General features: G+C 45.4%; 1 pseudogene; it reads right to left on the minus strand.

The window, feature by feature from the left end:
• Positions 1–8,158: 8,158 nt before the first annotated feature.
• LOC142559300 (uncharacterized) lies at positions 8,159–8,903 on the minus strand (annotated as a pseudogene).
• Positions 8,904–9,315: the final 412 nt, after the last annotated feature.

Consider the following 9,315-nt stretch of genomic DNA (forward strand, 5'->3'; position numbering starts at 1 on the left):
AATGTGGACAAATTCAGGGGAACAGCGGCAAGAGATCGGCGTACTTGTTATCACTGCTGAAAAATTGTTGCCCAACCAGCGCAAGCTTTTGTAAAAGTATGAGAATAGCTTTCGGGAACCTCAGAAAACAAATGGATCGAGACTTCCTAAGTGTACTGCTGACGTCGATCACGGTGTTTGATGAAAATTGCACAAATTATTGTCCACATGCCTTGGTAGGTGACACAGTAGCGTTAGAACAGTGATGGTGTCGTTACGATTGAGCTCGTGACAGCGCTCCTGTGACCGTAGCATGCCATGACAACATTAAATCAGGATCACGACAGCGTGGGACGATGTCGGCAGCGTTACGATAACGGACTGATGACAGCGTGAAAACGTTGTCATGACAACGGCCGCACGCCTGCGCATTTTTTTTGCTGGCTTGCTTCACGGGGACCCCATATTACTAATCCGACCATTTGCCATGGGACAGCTGCCACACACTGTCGTAGTCGGTCTAAGCAAAGCTGCAGCGAGCAGGCACTCACGAAACGTCGCCTCTTGGTGTGAAAAGCGCAACATCCTTCGATGACGGACGCGCTCGGCAACCGTCAGCCCAAGCGGAGGGCAAACGCTCCACAGAGCCACTACGGACAAACATCCAAGCCTTCAACGCCCTCCCCCCCCCCCCCCCCCCGAAATTGGATTGTGCGGCATCGCTGGCTGTTGCACCGGTGGAGAAGTCTGACCGCCGACCAGCAGGAAAAGCGGGGCAATTGCCAAACAAGGCTATTCGCTGTCGTGACAACCGCGCCGTTTCCATCGTGTGGTTCCTATACAGAGCGTGTGCTAATCGTTATAAACATTTCTAGCAACATTTTGTAGACCGTATTTATACTATTCTTACTAGAACCTACTAGCTGATAAATGAAATCCATCCAATGGGCTCTAGACTTCCTAACAACTTCCTAGTAGCACCCTAATTTGAAACATCTACATATGCTGTCTGCAAACTTCCTACTAACCGTCTAGAAACACTTTTGATTAGACCTTCTCTCAACGTTCATTAAATTGAAGCATGTTAACATATTATCTGTAAGTGTCGTATTAAGAATTTACTAGCGCTTTCTTTTGACGACCTAGTAACATCGTGCCAATAAGTGGCCACCTACATTGAATAGAAGCATGATTTTAGACTTTGTCAACATTCTATAAAACTTATTACAACATTTTACGCCTCATCAACACTTTGTCAATAATTTCATACCTCCTACCGACATTTTCACTTTAGTCATTCTAGAAACATTGTCCACAATCATTCACAATATTTCAATGAAAACACGCAAGTTCAACGCTGCTTTGAAATTTATACGGTCCTAGAAAGTTTTAGCTTTAAATCGCCCAGTATGTGCGCGCACCACCCTGTAATGCTATGAGCCGCAACTAATCAGTTCATTTTTTGGGCGCCATTAATGTCGGGTCGGTTTATGTATATGTTTAAGCGATCTTACTGGAGCGTTGATAAATTATCAAAGCTATTCACGCGTTCTGCAGCTGATGCCACACGGTGCTAAAGGAGCTACTGTTGATAAAGGTGTGACAAATTGAAAACGTTGTGAAAATTCCATCAGACATTTATTATATTATTCAATCAGTAGAGCTTCGGAAGAACGGAAACGTGGCTGTAGTCATGCGAAGCTGCTTCAGCATTCCAGGCGTTAGATTCATTTGCACCTTAGCTATACTGGACATGTTTCTTTTTGTATACTGGACATGATTTTTTTGTTTCTTTTTTTGTTGGCGGGCGATTCTGGGCGTTGTATCGTGAAATAGCAAGAAAATGAGTAGCAGTCAGCTGTGCATTACAGTCCGTTACTCGGATGTGTGCTTTAAACAAGTAAAAGAAAAAAAAAAGTCATAATGATTAGGCTCGCAGCGGTGAAAGTATAAGTTAAATATTCATGACCTCGCATCCTGTACAGTGTGAGCAAGAAAGCAAATAATGACTTTGTGGTCATTTATTATTTACCGCAAATTAAGTCATCCTGACCACTGCCAAAACCTAATGTTTGCACGCTTCGTGTTTATAGCCACTTCAAGCGAACTGCATGACGCGGCGTAGCTCAACTGTGTGTGAAAGTCATTTTTAAAACATTTCACCCCATTACAGTTGGCGCTTGTGCCAACCTACCGAAATGCGGTATAGTAACCTGCCATCAAACAATTTCTTTGTGAAGAAAATATGGAAAAGCACATGCCTTTTGTTAAAATTTGGAGACAGCCAGGACTCCTGCGCAGTGCTGTGTTGAGGAACAACTGTTCGCGACTGGTGCAGTGGGCAGTCTAATGCAGGGACAGTGCCAATATTAAATCAATATCATTTCACGCGATACTACATCACAGCTGGCAGCGTAGTTGCAGAACCGGTCATATCACGGAACGAAGAAATCGCCGTTGCCTCCGCAAGCACGGTGGCGGTTGGCTATTTCAGTTGAAGATTAAGCTTCGACGTGTGCCTAAAAAGTCTGCTTGTACCGATGAATCAGCCACAACACAGCACAACAGCAGCAAAGGTAGCTACATTTTTGCTACAAAACACGAAACACCCCTACATCGCAGCGACCATACCACGTCGGCGGGGCAAAGGAAGTGATGTCGATGACGACGGTGTCCTTCTATGGCTGGAATCGAACCGCTTGAAAATTTGTGCGCATGCGCGAGAGAGGCACGCGACATTCTTTCCGCTGACCAGCTTCACCTTGACCACCGCCGAATCATGCACACCCCTCTACTTTACGAAGTTTGAATGACACGACGACATTCCCTCTCAGTAACTAGGTGTGGCGGTCCTTTGCGCGCGTATACCCTTCTTGGGATAGTGCACTTAGAGGGAGGACGGTACCCTGCAACAGAGGTTGAAGAAGAACCTTACAAGACAGCCGGCCTAAATTTATTATGGTTTTGGGGGCTGTATAATATTATTTATAAGACAGTTATTATTTTGAAGACTTCTCCAAGTTTATTGCACAAGACCACTTTTACCTTTTAGCAGTTGCCGCTTTCAACGACAAAAAATATGCTTGGTGGTGCCCAGCGCAAGACAATGGTGAAAGCTATTCTCGCCAAGTAGTATTACATTATTAGTTAAATCGATGTTCAAAGCGTGGCGGCTAAGACGTTAACCGGTATACTCTTGTGCCCGAAGCACCGCAAAAGCAACCGCCTCTGAAATCCTGGCTCTTGGTACCGCGGAATGCCGCAACTACGAGTGCCGTAAGGCCACCGCAAAACTTTATCGGAGATCAGAACTTTGTCGCCCTGTTATTAAGCGAAAGCACTGAATGTTATGAGAGCACAATTATAACTTTTCTACTTGCTCTCTCACAGGAAAAATCGCCGCAAAGCAGATCAGGGGACATTCATTTACTCCAGTTACTTCATTCAGTTCCTTTGCCTCGGCTTTCATGCACACGTCCTATTATTAGTTTCATTTAATATGGGCGAGCCATGGCTAGGAAGTGGCCAAAGCGTTCTCATGGGAAAGCGAACACAGAAATTTTTTTTTGTACGGTGTGGATAATCTTATTATCTTTCAGAAAATAATTTCTCAGAAATTTGACCCTTGCAACGAGATCAGATTTTTTGGTCCCCGACCTGTGCGCTTTATCAAGTCAACAATGTCTCTCTAAAAGCAGCAGCTGTATTTTGCAGCCTTTTGTGGATGTTTGAGGGCCAGCGTGCCAGCGCCGTGTTCCTTTGTGTTTTGGCTGTTTCGCTTCTTTTTAACAGGTACTGTGACGCTGCTGTGCCGACATGTTCCACCTTAGGGCGTACTCTATTGCGGAGTGCACGGACTTGATTATCTCGTTACAAAGCTACTCGGTGGCCTTGCAATAGCAGTGCGTGTTAAGGGCCGACTTACGCTCGAGCCGCACGCCACGCCGCCCGCCCGCAGCACGCATCGGGCAAAAAAAAAATCGCCATTCCGCAAAATGGAACACGCATGTCGGTTTACGCTGGGTGCGCACATATGGTGTAATATCAACATTTGTGCACCAGTGTTCTTTAATATGAACCTTTAACACGAATACAAGCGTACGGTCGTGGGATGTACAGTTCACAGCGCAAGCTGGGGCACCAATTCAGCTTAGTTTAATTGTTAAGTGCCGGTTTTTAAGAGAAGGGTCTCATGCTACACGCGTCTCTTAGGAAACGCGCGAGGCCTACAACATATACCCGCAATAACAAGTGTGAAATACCGCAACGCTGCCCGTACAACCTTAATATGAGTATTGCAAAACTTCCGTAGCAGTGCAGTAATCCGTATTTTTCTCTGAAACATTGATCAGTACAACCCAAATCTTTTTTTTAATTCTCTTCCTATTACATATCCGCCACTACTCACGAGCGATCAGTAAAAAAAGAATTGCGACGACCCCCCATTACGCCTGTTTCTCACGCGACCTCTGGAAAATTGTGAGAACTCTCCATCTGATAGGACATGTCCGCACAGATTATGTATTATTACGATGAAAGAAATAAAAGAATAATTTCCTTGTTTTCATTTTTTTTCGCCATAACCCATCCCAGTTTTCCTCAATATTTTTATATCCGCGCCCATTTCGCCTGTCTGTCAAGCCATGTCTTCAACCCCAGAGCACGCGCCCGGATACAGTGCATGCGCGCACCAAACATGCAATAATATGCAAAATAAGGCTGATTTTTGTTTACGATAACGAAAGCTACCCCTTTCCGAAAGGAAGAAAAGTTCGATGTGCCCCAAGAACATCGTCACTGGCTACTCGGAGCTGCCGGGAAGAATGGGTTTCTCTGCGCATACTAACAATTTTTGCGGGAAGGTATAACGTTCTCGAGCACATTCGGCACGCCTACGACATAGCTCTGCCAACTATTCTTCACTGAGGGCCAAGTTTAGCGGCATTTTTCACCTTCCATTGCACGCCACTGTAATTTCTAACAAGCTAACTTAAACTAATGAAAGCGAAGCGGGCCAATCGCTGACGTGGCCACCACCCTCTCCATCCGGTTATCTACTTTCACTGCGCTCGGCTTCACCTAGATCCTGACCATGCCTGTGCTGTCTTCAACTCTTGTCAGCCAATCAGGCCCGAAAAACCCAATCAAGAAAGCAATGCTTTCGGCTTTTAAAACAAATTAATGCAACCTTCTAATACCTAGGAGAGCGTTCGATTGGACTGTTCAAACAATACTGTGAGTCACCGCCCGATGCATTCATCAGTGCTTAGGTAAACTTGACGTCTGGAGATTGGAACAAAATGAGGATGGAATAGCTCTACATTATACGGCACCTTGTGGGCTACGCGCTACAGTCGTTACGAGCCCGCTATACTAAACACCGCAAACGGCACCGAAGCAAGACACTGACAAAGTATACATTACAATGGCGCGTCTACTCCCTTCTAAAGGCACTCAAATTTAGAGTGCATAAATGCGAAATGTGGGCCGTATATCTGACGCTTTAATGATGTGCCAGGTGAGAAGACGCCCTCATCTCCTCATGACGTTTTATATCCCTTTTGAAAACAAAGTTTGTGGCGCGGTACGGGTGCGACGTCATTTGAATTTTCTTCTGTGTGCATTCTGGTAAATTTTCCCAACCTCTTGACTACTAATCGCTTATTTCGTGCAAATTCGCCCTGTGCTTGGGCGTGTTAAAACGTCACTGATACTTGTAATGTCTAGCAGTGTTCTCAGTGGCACACTGTGTTGGGTGTTGAGACATAAGCCAATATGTTTATGGTAACCCAATTCACGAGCATGATGAAACGTTAATGATTAATTTCAGGTAATGACGTGAACGCTTCTGCGTCTGCAAAATGCTTAACCATTTAGGGCGAAGACAGAGATTTGGTTGCATACGCAAAGCAGCCGCCATGGGAAGTATATTTTAAATACAGACTGAGCTCTCCACTTCTTTGAAAAGACAGGTTAACGAAAGCAATAATTGCAGAATCAGTTTGGGTCTTAGCCAGCCGACGACACTCCTGAAAACATGTTTAACAGACCATTCTGGCTTAGTGGCTTCGGTATTGCGCTACTGAGCTTAAGGTCGAAGGTCGGAACCATGCCAGGGTAGGTGCTTTTCGATGGGGCAAAGTGCAAAAACGCTTGTTCACTTAGATTCAGGTGGGTGGTACAATATCTGAGAGAGTCAAAGTGAATCCTGACTCCTCAATTACAGCATGCTTTCGGGATACGTAATTTTAGCATTGAACTTGCTTCTTTGAAAACATAGCTTATATTGTTGTTTCTGTTTTGTCCACAGAAGAGGCATGCAGCGCTGATGTCGAACGGCCACCGCTACAACAACTCGAGGGTCCAGGTGGGCCTCTCTTTCGAGTTGGCCACACTTGTGTACAATAGGTCATCAGCCTATATATATCGAAAGGCTGTGAATATTGCATTGGTCCACAGCCCGTGCAACCAGTTCTTTACGACGAACTTTGACGTCGTGGTAAGTTTATCTGTTCCTGCAACTAGCATTACCTTTGATTCATCCTCTTAGGAAATAGATATACGAACTACGTGAAACTCACTTTTTCGTAGGCAGTTTTGAAGCATCATCCAAAAGTCTTGGTCGTGGTCCTAAATGTAGGAAAGAAAGAGCTGAATGTAAAGGACGGGACATGCAAATTATCGGTTTGTTATGAGAGCGAATGTGAAACCCACCACCTCCCCGCCACCCGCCCTGGCACAATAAAAACGGCCTTCTTGGGAATACTTCGAAATCTGCTTTAGCCCGCTTAAAATATTTGCAGTTTCGTCAGCTCTACTTTTCTCCTTGGTGGTCTTCGCTCGCTTTTCGAAGAAAAATTATCTGTACCTGCAAACGCAGCCAGGAAAAGCAGTTTTCCTTACTAAGCCCAAGTGCCCTTGTCGAAACATCGTCTCAACGCTGATGCTTTCCTTCGCGTACTGCTAATCCATTCAAATTCATTATCTGCCTGTGAACCTATTGCACTATCTATATTTCTAGACGTGATTTCAACTCTTCACTTCCCAAGTTCTTCATGGAGCAGACGCCTCAATCGTACTATTTGGCTCGGTCATACTTGCATTGAATTATTAAGGTCAGGTCGGCCATGGTTCACTGAATGCTGATACTCGCCAGATTAGATTATCATATCATTGTGTTCACACTTCGTACGTTTGCTTTAAATATACTTTAAGGTTAACGGGTAGTTCAGTGATTTCGACTCTTCACTTCATTAGTTCGTCATAGAGCAGATGCCTAAACCTTCCTATTTGGCTCGGTCATACTTACAATGAGTTATTAAGTTTCGCTCGACCATGGCTCATTGAATGCTGATACTCGCCATATTAGATTACCATTCACAATGCTTATGCTTACTTTCAATATACTTTAAGGTTGACGGGCAGACTCAGTGGCTCTTCCCTTAATGGGTCTAAGCGTGGTTTTTAAATATCTGGAATCGCTAGTCCACAGCTCATTGCCGGATTTCATTCAAATTAGCACTTTTAGGATGACGTAAAAACATTTTGCGTTTTGTGGAAGTGCTTTGCTCTTTTCCCTCACTTGATTTTGGTGCCTCATAAGAGACGACTGCTCCAATCGAGATCCAAACCGTGGCAGTGCGCACGGCCACTGAATGACAACTTCGCGCAGAGAACTCAGGTGCCACTCACAGGCCAGCAGTATTTAGAGTACCGTTTAGATCGCAGATACAATGGAAGGGACATGTACGAGTAGATTTACACCTTTTCTTGCTTTTATTTTTTTCGCAGCCATGTAAAATGAATTCAACCTCATCTCGTATCCGAGTACACCCCGACATCAGTATGGCATTTAGGAGATATGTGCCATCTCTAGTTATCCTCTTTGAGGACGAGGATACTTTAGAGAAAAAGGTGAGCCTTTCGACATTTGCATTGTATCCGTGCTAAAATCAATGTTTCTGCATAGCATAGTTTAGCATGGCATACTTACCAACACGCCTCGCATTACTAGGGCCATTAGGGAAGTACAGAGGTAGGAGAGAACATTGTGCAAATCGACTGAAAGGGCATGAGTCAGCGCAACACGTGATGGCCGCGTCTAAACACACGGTAGGTTTTAGCAATCCACCTCTGCAGTCAGAACTATGGCATGGCAGTCGAAGAAGTGCCGCATTCACTAAAAAAAATTGATGCAGTTCAAGTCAACGTGAAAGCTGTCAGAAGTGCGGAGCAGTGATTCACCACTGTTACAGCTTTCGTTGTGGTCCAGTTGGGTTAAGCTGGTCCAACCAATCTTGATATTTAAGTACCGATATAGGGTAGACATTTCCAAATGTTTCAACCGTGCATGGAAGTTATATTTCCTCACGAGCGGAACCGTTCGCTAAGGAGTTTACGTTTAATTTGCACGTTTATCGCTACATCGTCGGCAATGTTGCGCGGTAGGCACTGGACCGTCTTTTGCACATCGATCAGGACATTACCCACTTGACCTTTGATTCTATATTGGCTACTGCCATGGGTTAGTCGGCGAATCCTCATGAAGGTTAAGCGAGGTGCAATCAATCTTTCCGCCACTGGGTTAGCCGAGGCATGCCGCGCGGATGGATTACGTATGTGTAGCTATATGTCACACTCTTCGCTGGCACTCTTCCGGCTATTACTGAATCTTTACAAGTTGAGCTAACGTGATACTCACTGAAATTCGTGGTCAATGTTGCGGGGAATTCTCGCCCGAGAATTCCGAGACCACCGGCTCTTGATTCAAGGTTGCGGATGTTGCCGATGTTCATCAACACTTTATTGAAGCACAGCCTATCACACACCTTACTACTATGGCCAAAGGATCGATCTAAGTTGTCCCACTTGAATCGGGCGTCCCCTCCGCCAATCTCCAGTAGCTGCCGTTGCTGCCGTCTCATCTCGACTTCGTGTTGCTGGACGAGGGGGTTAGCTGCTCTCCCCTGAAGTTTCGCCTGTGTGTCTCGAACTTGACGTTGGGGATTCGCTTGCCTTTTCCGCCGTTTGCTTTGAGCTTGCTGAACTTGAAGTTCGGGATTAACTTGTCTATGTTTGCGTGCAGCTTGCATTTGACCTTTAACCAAATTAAGGTTAGCTTGCTTTTTCTGCCGCTTCGCTTGACCTTCCTGTGCTTTAACGGTAGGATTCGCTTTCCTTCGATGTTGCTGAACCTTGACTGCTGCCTGGCGAAGCTGAGTATGCTCCACTCTTCGTTGGCGCTTGGCTTCTGCTTCACGTTGTCGCACAGACGAATCGGCCCTTCGTCGTCGCTGGTTCACGCGAGCAAGTGCCCGCTGTCGCTCGATTCGTGCC

The sequence above is a fragment of the Dermacentor variabilis genome, chromosome 10, assembly GCF_050947875.1.
Source record: "Dermacentor variabilis isolate Ectoservices chromosome 10, ASM5094787v1, whole genome shotgun sequence".
Lineage (NCBI taxonomy): Eukaryota > Metazoa > Arthropoda > Arachnida > Ixodida > Ixodidae > Dermacentor > Dermacentor variabilis.